The sequence below is a fragment of the Nelumbo lutea genome, chromosome 2 (assembly GCF_056320005.1).
Source record: "Nelumbo lutea isolate HS-2025 chromosome 2, American lotus-T2T, whole genome shotgun sequence".
Classification (NCBI taxonomy): Eukaryota; Viridiplantae; Streptophyta; class Magnoliopsida; order Proteales; family Nelumbonaceae; genus Nelumbo; species Nelumbo lutea.
The window spans coordinates 29,550,074-29,562,707 of record NC_142685.1 but is presented as its reverse complement, the minus strand read 5'-3'; positions in this window follow the sequence as shown (position 1 = coordinate 29,562,707).

Here is a 12,634-nt window from a genome sequence, read left to right as displayed (position 1 = left end):
ATACCACTTCACTAGCTTGTCTTCTTATTGCTTTAACGTTCACGGCACCAGATGAGTTATATCTGTTTGTATGGATTCTCTAGTACAAGGTCTCCATCATATGCACATGGATATAAAATAAATAAAGGTCATTTTTCATACATGTAGCTCACATGCACATCAAGTATGGATTGTTTGTCATGTACTGTCAATGTAGCCTATTAAAAATTATGCAGTTATTGAAAGCTAAAGACATTTGTTTAGGTAAAAATAAAAATAAATAATATATATATATATATATAAAGAGAGCCTAATAATTAAGAAGGTCAGGATGATATAAATTATTTCTTTCTTCTCACCCTGTAAAATGGATGAAAATTTTTGCAGACTGAAATATTTTTAGCTATCACCCCCATTAAATTGAGAGCTTTGTTTTCAGCTCCTTTTAATTTGTTTTTATGTAAATGGAAAGAGAAGCAAATCACTTGGGGTGAAAATATATAGATTGAATTTTTCAGCATGTAAAAAAAAAGAATCCATCCATTTTAGGTTTAAACAAAGAGAACTTATGTCTAACTCTTTTACCTCTCGCTTTTAAGGGTTGATGTTGTTTCAATATTAATTTTCTTTTAGCATGGTTTTTAAATTCGGATCGGACCGGATGGTCAGATTGAAAAAACCAGGAACCGATCAGATGATTGGTTCCATTTTACCCCAGAACCGTTATTTCACCAAAAACCATTGATTTGGTCAATAAACTATTGGCCCAAGTTGTCAAACCATTTGAACCGTCCAACAGTTTTGGCTGTGTTTTAATTTTTTCGTCAAAACGGGCCATCCATTCGGTTTGAACAATCAAACCGTTTGACTCAGGAACCAAACTCCTCCTCCTTCTTCTTCTTCTTCTTCTTCTTCTTATTATTATTATTATTATTATTATTATTATTATTATTATTATTATTATTATTGAATAGGCAAATTGAAATTACACGACAGTGTAGATTCAACCAATTTTCATGATGTACCCCTAAAAAGCAAACAATCAAGCAATACCAAGCCTTTAAATCAGTAGAAAACTACTTGAGAAATATCTATTTCCCCGGAAAAAAAAAAAAAGGGCATTAACCTGGTTGAATACATGGCATCTCATTACAAAATCCCTAAAAAGGGTTCAACTGCTTCTTTTTGTTTTTCTTCTTTTATTTATTTTCATTTATTTACTTTTATTGTATTTTGGGATGGATGGAGGTGGATGTGGATTCCTCCTTGGTTAATCTCATGCCACTTGTTTTGGTAAGGAACATGCCACCAAAAGGTCAGACATCTGTACACATAAACTTGCTATCTTGTCATTGAAGTGAAGGATATGGACCCCTCCCCCCTCTCACGATAAGTTGTGTGTGGCCAAACACTAGCTTGTCTGGATTACTATGCTACCTCTCTCCTTTTTTCGGAACTTCCTCAGTTCAAATTTCTCATTAGTTAGCCTTCTTTATGATATACGAACTTTGTGCTAGCATCCAAATTGCCAATTTCTGGTCTCTTCTCTGTAACAATAACCACAGAATGCTTTTCTAGCATGCCTAGCTCCCCTCGGATACCACTTCAACAACTTACTACATGTTCACAATAATGAAGCTCGCTCCATTCTTATTTTTGAATTACTTTCTTTGAAAAACACTTTGGTCCAACAATTGCCCTTTCTACTTTCTACTTTTGACTCTAAAAGAACACTATCTTTTTCCCTCCGTTATATGAGTAGTCACACAGTTTACTTTAAATTAAAAACACATTTTCAACTTCTTTTTCTTTTAAAAGTTAAATCACTAATATTGGCTCCAAAGTTAAATCAAGATCTCGACCAATCATATTAATATCTGCTTATTTTTCATTAATTTGCATTTGCATTTGACAAAGCACACTTTCTTATTAAACCAGATGTGTTTACTAACACGTTCAAATTATCACCTTCCTTTTAACAAAACAGTTAATATTTTGAAGATCTATTACCAATTAAACCTGATTTCACTTTATCTGCTTTTCTTTTCCTCGCAAGCCATCAACCCTTCAATAACCTGAAAAGTTATCGATATGAATGTAGTTTTTGTACTTAGCGTTTATTGTTTAATGGCAATACGTGGCCTTATATAAACTACAAAAGTTTCAGGTAGAATGACACACATTGTTAAGAAGTTGGATTACCACCTTTTATGGTCAAAATAAATTGTTGGGTTAGCACGGATCAATTCAAGCCCCACTCAACTGCAACTCTGCAACCCATCCAATTGTCAATGATTTTCAACAGTATCATTGGGTTGGATTAAGAATATGAAATGTGTTGGATATAAACCAAATTTGTTATATCCAAGTCCATATTAAGTTCCCGTTTGGAAAAGGGAAATGAATTCGCCCCACAATGTCCGTACATCACCGCCATGTATTAGGAATATCTCCTAACGATAATATCATTGGTTCTGGTATTATCGTCTGGAGATATTTTCAATACAGGGCAGAAATGTATGTACTGTGGGACGTTGTGGGGCACCCCTTGTAAGGCATAGATCTGAATTCAAGGGAAATAAGCCCAAATAAATATTTTATTAGGAAATAAACTTGTTTTGAATAAGTTCAGATGCTTATTGGGCTTCTAGCCCGTCTTGGTTTGCCATATAATTTTTTAAATACTTATGTTACCCCATTTAAAAGAAACGCTTTTCACCAAATACTCGCAATCACTTATTAGAAAGTAAGCCTATTTTGAATAAGCTCAAAATTTTGGCTTTTTTAGAATGCTGTTTAAGTAAGCATTTATTGCATTTCTGACCATCTTAACCCCACATAATTTTTAAAATACCTATACTACCCCATCGTTTTAAAAGAAACACTTTTTTTACCAAATACTAATAAGCATTTGTTGGAATAAACACTTGTTAATAATCCCCCAGATGGAGGCTAAAAACCCATTTATTAATTCTCAACTCTCTACCTACCTTATATTTCTAAGGGCATTGTTAGAAAACAAGATATACAAATTTAATACGGGTCAACTTTTGCAAAACGTGGGATCCGATTAAATAAGAGACAAACCAAGTAAATGGGTTGTTATGCTCCATTAATTACATGAATAGGCCCACCTAGCGAGCAACACGAGGTTTGCTCTTTAAGAGAGAGACCCATCGCCTCTGTCGCCTGCTCCTTGTCTTTTAACTTTTTAGAGCAACAACCCTCACAAAGTGTTAACTCGGACTTTATGGCTGGAGCCTATGATGATGTTTAGCCCAGAAGCTCCACGAATATGGCCCACCCAATTTAATGATTATGGCCGTCAGATGGCCAGTGTGATTATGTGAAGGTGTATCTGATAGAATCAGTTGGATGAGAATGGGACGGACAGATTATTAAATTATAACGATTAATGTGAGAGGTACGAACTGAGGAGTGAGGACATTCATGGGCTAGCCATTATCTCTTGTTAGTACAAAATCGGGTTGGATTCCGCGTAACCGTCCCTGTCATCCAAACCTAAATAAACAACCCGGAATAGTAAAATTAGGGTCCGGACGCCGAAGGATGTGTTCATGTGCAGTTGCAGGCTCGGATCCTCGTGACTTTCCACGTTCAGAGAATCAGACTGGCTGTTGAATACGATCCACTTAAATATGGGTACGGGTACCCACAATACCTGTTTAGGTTTCGGGTCGAATCAGGCTCTTGATGATGTACGAGTACCCATTCTGTTCTGGATGCAACATAAGAATTATCTGAATGGCATCTACTACTTAAGGACAAACATGGGTTGTACCTTCTTGTATTGTGGAATCTTACACTGAGTCACCGAGGATCGCTCGTCGGATCTTGTCGCTGCATGAAGCGGAGATACATACTTGTGCATTCAACGGCACCGAATCGTCACGCGTTAAGGTGTGTGACTCTGTGAGCACTATTGGACTGTTAACCGGTCAAGCTGAGGCAGCGTGTACTCTCCACAGCCACGAGAGACGAGAGTTGGGCTTGAGACTTTCAGTCGACGAGCTACTGAGCCAGCTCGCTCCTCGACACAGTACGGAAGTGGGGCCTAGTTCATGGGACCCACCGGCCGGTGGAATTATGGAAACACAGCCGACGCTGAAGCCTGAAGGGCTTCTGGTTCATTTTTTAAAAAATAAAATGTTTAAGGGTTACAGTAATGAGTAATCAACCCAACGTGCCATTCAGTCGTACTGAAGGACTTATTCATTAAAAGACAAAATAATAAGTCAGCTGATTCAGGTTTTATTACCTTATCAAAGGGGCCCTTACACAGGAGGAGCGTGGACCGGTGGACAGTATGCGCACAAATGGTACAGTTTCCTATTATGATTGACCGTGGCCCTGGAGACTGGAGAGAGTCTGAGACGACTGAGTGTCAGTGATGTAGACCAAGGAAAGTGGATCGAAGCATACGCATGTAGACGCGCCATTCCTTCCCTTCACTGCGGATGATTTTTAAGAAAGGAAAAGAAAATGAACGAAAGAAGAAAAGATAAAGTGATAAACCTCAACAAGGTAGAGTTTGGTGAGATAAAATAAGTGAAGAAACAACTTAGAAACTCCCTCACGTATCCACCTACTTTTTACCTTCGTTTCACTGTATTCTTTCCTACCTCTCTCCCTGCTCCACTCATCCATCCATCCAACACCCCATCTACATAGTTTATGTATTCAAGCTTCAAAATGAGTGTGGGATCCCCCTTGGGTGGGCTGGGGTTGCGCGTTGCGAGTTTCAACTTCTTCGACTGTTCAACGTGGGTCCCACAGGCTGAGTATAACAGATGTGAAACACTGCAATGTTTGTATACTACTCGGTGTATTTTATCACTCGGCTCTATTACTCGTGGTCGTGGCCTGCCACCCCCTGCCACTACTGCCAACGTATTACGTACTTCTTTTTAACTGTCTTTTAAAACCCCAGAGAAGGTAGAAGCGTTTGCGCTTCACAGGCAGGCAGAGCGTCCTGAGCCCTTGAGGGTCCCGCCTGGACCCACACGTGCATGGGGCATAGATTATAGCCACGTGGCAAGTATAGGTTGGTAATTTGTTAAACCTAATTTGGAGAAAAAACTGGCCATAAACAGCGTACCTCACTTTTCAATAAAAAGCCTTTGTGTGACAACTGACACCTTACGCCAGGAAAAGTAGATGAAAAATAGCATAGGAGATGCGTTGGAGACTGCAAACCCAGCCAAAATACCGCTATCGTCAGTCTTCACATTTATTTCTCTCCTAACGAGAGATTCATTCAGGAGACACCCAACCATTCTACCCTTTTATCTTTTATCACGATATAGGAAATTAGAATTTAGGAATCGCTCGTCAATTATTTTGGAAGCTAACGCATCTTTTTTTTTAAGTTTTATCCTCTCTCTCTCTCCTCCAAAGAAAATCTAATTTGACAAGGAAGGATCCAGTGTCTGTCGCCCATCGCTTCGTTGTATTTCCATCTTTTGGTCAACATGATCAGAAGCCGTTGGTTGTGCTTTTGACGGTGATGAGATTACTAGGCGTGGTGAATCGAAAAATACAGAATCGACAAGGCAGTAGATAGGCTTTTGTTTTTTCTGCGAGGAAGAGTTCACTTTAACGTTATCTGTGGAAAGGAGAGAAGACGCAATGGCAAGAGTTCAAATCAGCCCCCAGAAGACTGTTCCCCACAACGTCCCACAGCACGTCCCCCGTGTATTGGAAACATCTTCCGATGATGATGACATTGTTTCCGTTACACGGCGGGGATGTGCTATAAAACGTTGTAGGGGCTGATTCGGTATCTAATGACTAATGGGCAACGGAAGCTTCAAAGCTAGAAAGAAGGATAAGAAGAGGAGATAACGTGTGAAGGGTGAAGCACCAATGACTACAACTGTACAAGCATCACTTATAACAAAATTGACCCTTCTCACAAACTTTTATTGACAAAAAATGCCCCGTTTGGTTGACGGGCAATCATTGTCATTAGGAATGAAAGTTTGGTCTTATTTAGAAATGAAAACGGGGCGGGCTCGGGGTGGGGATTACATTCCCCAGCCCTGACCCCGACCCTCAAATCACCCTCCGTCCATGCCCCTCATCCCGGCAAGGAAAGGAATCCCCCCTCCATCCCCAACCCCGACGGGATGAATTCTTGTCGGAGACCCGAATCCTCGACGGATTGAGAGGTTGAGACAGAGAGAATGAGAGATTGAGACTAGGAGAGAGAGAGAGAGGACCGTTGGGAGAGTTAAGATCGGTGATGAGAAAGAGTCTAACGGGTGACGGTGGTCAGCGGCGATAGGCAAAGGTTAGAAGGACTGACAATTGAAACTCTTCTTTATCTATTCTCTATAACTCGAGAAGGCACGAAGCTAGGATTTTGAATCTTCTACGGCAACGGCGGGTGACAACGATGATAGTCGTTGATTCGACAATAAAGAGTCAAAGATGAAGGAAGGCAAATCAACGAAGTTGTTCTAAAGATAGACGAGTTGAGAGTTCTTCACTTCTCTATTCTCTTTGTCGAAGGTTTTAGACTTTTTACAATTTTACTATTTTTCAAGTTTTCATAATTAATATTTTAAAAATGAATAATATTATATATATATATATATATATATATATATATATATATATATATATTAATCGGGGACGAGTCAGGGCGGGGATTGCATTCCCCGTCCCCGATCAGGGATTTAGAGGTAGCCCCATCCCCAACCCCAACCCCGCCAAGGTACCCCTCATCCCCGACCCGATGGGGTCGGGGAGCCCGAGTACCCATCGGGGATGGGAAAAATTGCCACCCCTAGTAAGGCTGCAACTTGGGCCGAGTTGGGTTTGGTTGATGTTCAAGTTAGGGTTAGGGTTGAAATTCATGAACCCGACTTTACTTTGGGTTGGGTTAGGGTTGAACCCTTAGCCAACCCAACCCAACGCGAACTTGACTCTATAGTACATGTCATACATAAATATATGTAGACTTGGCAAAAAGTTGACCCAACCCGAAAAAATAGGGTTAGGGTATCATATATTAGCAACCCGAATGTGAAAATGACCTGACCCAACCCAACCCGAAAAAACTAGGTTGGGTTGGGTCATGTGTCAACCCGCTGACCCGATTGTCAAGTCTAATTGGGATTATTTATGCATTGTTAGAAATTTCCACTCTTTAATTTTTATTATTTAGTCTTTATTTTTTATTGTTTACTCATTAAATTGTTAAATGTTCAAGTTTTTATTTTATATTTGGAATTTTAAGGTTAATTCTTTTAATTTTGACATTTTTCATGTAATTTTTTTTTTATTTTTTTTAATTCCAATTATTTTTTGGGATGACCCAAATTGACCCATGGGTCAACCCTAAGCTGAACATTTAGGGTTAGGGTCTAGCACTTAACAACCCAACCCGACCCGAACCCAACACACACAACCCAATTGCCAGGTCTAAATATATGTTATATGTAATATATAACATACATTGATTTGTTTAGATGCATGATATTTGTAAAGCCCCCACCACATAGTATCATGTATTTCTTTTAAGATAAACACTTCACTTAATCCTAATCAGAAAGACTAAAACCTTAATAACATTATTTTATATTTTTTGAAAATTTTATTCATCATCTCCTCTATGTTGTTTTCCGCTCAAGAAAGATCTATCATAAGTCATAACTCATAATAAACTATAGTCATTTCTAACACTTGTGTTTTTCTGAATTTTGTACTAAAAGAATAAAAAAATAACGTCAACAAACAAATAATAATGAAACATATGATTAATATATTTAGAGAAATTCTATGAGGCTTTAGAGGATGGGAAGAAGGTTAGCTTGGGCCCAACCCAACCCGAAATTGACTTCAAGTTGGGTTAGGTTAGGGTTGAAGGAATTTAGTTAGGGTTAGGGTTAGGGTTGGGCTCAACCCAACCTAACCCGGTCTGGCTTACAGACCTAACCCCTAGTCTTCTTTCCTTCCAATGCCTTAAACAATTTAGGCTCATTGGAAAAGAGTACAAATACAAATATATACAAAATAATATAAAATATAATATTTTGCACTCTACATATTTGTATTTGCATTGCTTCCAAAGTGAGCCTTATGATGTGTTTAGTTGCAATGCAAATAAATTTGCACTGAAGCAAAATCATGGCAATGCAAATGATTTGAGTGTAAATTCTGACTTATTTTTGTTTCAAAGAATCAAATTTTAGCTTATGTTGTGTTTGGTTGTAGTGTAATTTTATTTGCACTAGTATAAATACATGGGGGTGCAAACGAAAAAAAATGCAAATTCTAGTATAATTTTATTTTGCTTCATATCTTAATTTACTTCATTTGTACTTCAATCAAACAAAATAAGCTAAAAGTTGAAACAAAAATTGATCAGAATTTGCACTCGAATTATTTACACTTCCATAGTTTTGCATCAGTGCAAATTTATTTGCATTGCAACCAACTAGCCTTATTTTAGTTGATTGCAATACAAATGAAGTAAATTAAGGCATGAAGCTGAATAAAATAAAATCTAAAACAAAATTAAACAAGAATTTGTTTTTTTTACATTTGCACTCCTATGCATTTGCACTACTGCAAATAAGATTGCACTAAACGAAACACAGCCTTAGGAATGGCAATGGAGCAAGTATAAATTCCCTACCCCGCATCCACTCCATCCCCATGAGATCTCCCTTTTGTTGTTTAAAAACTCAATGTTCATAGGGGCATTTCAACTACAACAAGAAGATAAGTCTTTGAAAGAAGGAATGTCAAATACGTTTCATTGCTCCCTCCCTAATAGGGGTGGAGCCCCCCGCCACCCCCCCCTCCATGGTTCAGAAAATCCCCACCGCAATACAGCTTTGCATGTAAATTTTCCCCTTCCCCCCTCTCCATCTTAATGGTTGGTCCCCTATGGGCCCATCCATACTTGATTTATGTTTTAGCCCCCCATATAACAATATCTTGGCTCCGCCCCTATTCCCCAAATTTGGTGGTAGCATGATTCGAACTACCATGCCATCTCTACTGAAATGAACCGGCTAATATACGAATTGAGTCACACCTGAGTTAACATCAAGGGTGCAACTTGGGTTATTCTGAGTAGCATTTTATACTTGCATCAAGCCAAGCCCATTGAAAATTTTGATGGAATCCCAACCCGAGCCTGCCCAAGATGCATCCAAATTCCGACTAGGGACAGGGAATATGACTTTTCCCATTTCTGAGACGGTCATTTAAAAGCTTATCAAATTCTGAAATTTATATCTAAATCTCGAGAAAAAAGAAGTTTGAGGAATTTATGCCCCATTTGTTTTTCGATAAGTCACTTATCTGACGCGTAAATGTATTTACCTGGGCAAGTGTTTCCTAGGAAAGATTTATCCGGGTAAATACATTTATCCATGTTCTTTTATTTATTTATTTACCATGTAAATAAGGCAATGGCAATTTTAACCACAAAAATTCCATTATTAAAAGGGGCATTTTTGTCCCATCCAAGTATTGGCAACTTTCTCCTAAATGGGAATGTTAATTTACCTACTTAAGAGATAGGTATCACTTGCCCAGGAAAATAAACTTTCACTGATCCCCACATAAATCCGAAAAATGAATATGAATTTTTTGGTCCCCTCAAAATCCAGAAAAAAAAGAACGCCCCTTTAAGAGAAATGGAAATATGGGCACCCTAAATCATCTTATATATTTCAAAGGTATTTTAGAAATTAATTTTAATTTTAAAGGTGTTATGATAATTTATCATCAAGTTGAGAGCAGGTTCAAAGAATTATATACTATCCATTCCTATTCCGTTCTTGATCTGGGCCAATAAAAATATCCTTGTCCCTGTCGCATCCCCCAATTAAGACCAAGAAAGTGCATGGAGACCTGGTTTTATGGAAAAAAAAAATTGCCATCTCAACGGATAATAGGGAAGGAATTCGATACTTTTCTATCAGGTGGATTTGCAAAACCCTGTATTTTATATTATTTTGTATACATTTATACTGTATATATTTGTATTTGTACTCCTTCCAAACTGAGCTTTAAGGTTACAAATGGCATTCATTTACTCAATTTGAATTTGATCAAAGGTAATCCAATTTGACTTAAATGTATATACTTATATATACTCAAATTTTGACTGCATTTGGCATTCCTTATTTTAAGGACTTATCTCCTTTTTTTGCAGTTAAAATACCTCTATAAATACTTAGTTTTGAACTGGAAAAGGAATATAAATCCTTAAAATAAGGAATACCAAATGCAACCTTATATTATACCTATTAGTAAAATTGATTTAAATGTAATATTTTTACCAAAAGAGACATAAATTCAAGTTACCCATAAAGTTATTTTCAATTCCTTATTATTCATGATATGCAATATCAGTAATTTTATTTAATTCTATTAAGAACATATAATATTTCAATTTATTTTTAATTTAATTTTCTAATGCTATTTAATATTCCCATTAGAATCCAAATTCGATTCCATAAATCAGATGGATAAGATTCGATTTCAATGTGAATTTTAATGCATCAAATTTCGCGGCCCTGCTCTCCTACTTCTAGGACGACCAATTTTTGATCTCAGTCACAGTCATTTTTATTTCATTACTACAGTAATTCAATGTTTTCAACGGTCTGCCTTAAATAAATAAACAATTTCTTAATAGCCACATCATCACGGTACGGGTCACCCAGGATTCAAAAACAACCCGTCAACTAAAGAAATCGATTTTTTGGGAAAATCGGACCTTACAAAACCAGATCACTACGAATCAAGCCCTCACATGAGGCCTTGCTCATAGAATCAATGTGCGCTTTTGAATGGATGACATAAAAGTAGCCGAGAAAACCAACAGAGTATTCCACCTGTAATGGAAAAGGTCAGTCTTCTGAAATGACGCTAGAATGGTGGTCACAAGGACCACAGCCTATCACTGTGGTCCACCCTCTCAAGCCCCTCATTATTTAATTGAATCCCATGTGTCACACGATTATCTTCACAAGCAACCAACCTACCTCCTGCCTGTGGTCCTTGAAGCACGATAACATTCTGTATCATAAGAAACGACTAAACAACTAACTAATACTCGTTTTGAGTCTTTTGACCACAATAAACCAATTATTATTATCCAAACAATTAAACAGAGAAAAATAAAACGATGATCCCATCAAACGAAAAGTACTTTTCTAAGCCGTGATATACGTGCCAAACACGACTATTATAAAGTCCTTAATCCCGTCTTAATCAAATCATAATTATGATACATGCATACATATATAATATAGTCGTCGTCTTGGCCTTGGCCTTGGAGAACCCAACCCCCCGGTATCCGATAAGTCGACGAGTCACATCGTCCGAAATAATTGAGACCACGAGAAACTTGGTTCGTTCACTCTGAAAAAAAGATTCATTGTAACCCAGTAGACTTTGGCTCGCTAAAAGACACGCAACTCTGTAGACTTTGGGATTTGGACTTTTTCACTCCCATGTACAGCCATCTACGGTTCAATCGAACAGAGCTTAATTCGATTAAAAATAATTTTATATTCCAAATTTTCTATTTTCTTCTATGGGCTCAGTTGCACTAAATATTTGATAAGTTAAAATTTGTGTCAAATGTTGATAAAAACCTATGTATTTCCATATATATATATATATATATGATGTTGGAAAGATGTGATAAATATGGCTTTGATCAATCAAAACATCTCATGAATTTTAATCAAAACCTACTTAATTGGTTACCATCTTCATGATGCCGAATGATTGGTTTATGGGCTTGTGAAGTTTCCAACTGAACATTTTTGTTGGTTGAATTAATCAAACTTAGTCCCTTGATTTAACATTAATTAAATTGTACCCGTACACCATTATTTTACACTAATTAAATTGGAGCTCGAACTATTTGGTTATAATGGGTATAATTCAAATAGATTGTACCCGTACACCCATTAAAATGGTAATGAAATGGATCATATGTGGACCGGGTCCGATCAAACCCGGATCTTCATCCTAGATTAGAGGAAATGGTTTCGGATTCACCCTTGGATTCCATAACATGCATAGTTGCATACATTACGGGATCGGGCCTATGTTGAAAACTTGGAATATTTATCTTTTTCTTTGGATCCAAACCAGCTGAGTATGGGTATGGATCATGGGTGGGTTAGGGTTACGTACAGGGCGATACCCCAACAACCGTGTCTTGGACGGTGGGGCCCCGTGGCGGTGGCTGAAAAATGACTAAAATGACGGGGCCCACGAAGAATGGTGAGGAAATTCCATCGCTGGTCGTGGGGATGCGGTCAGGTTGGTTTTCAGGTGGGGCCCACCTGAGAGTGGTGCATTGTCCCCGAGCCTTGGTGTACGGATCACTCTAGTGGTGGGACCCACGGAGTGAACGGTCTGGGAAGGAGTGAAGGGCAGGGGGATTAACGTTGTAGACTCGGAGCAATAAAAATGCGGTCCTTTCAATAGCAATAAAACGTGTGCACTTTCTTTTTTTCTTTTTTTTTTTATTTTTCACAAAAAAATCGGATTCAGTCATTAAATTACTGTCGAAATAATTTGAGTACCGACAATTTGTATCGCGCCGATATATCGCGAGAATCCGAGAGGGTGATATTTTGCAAAACTC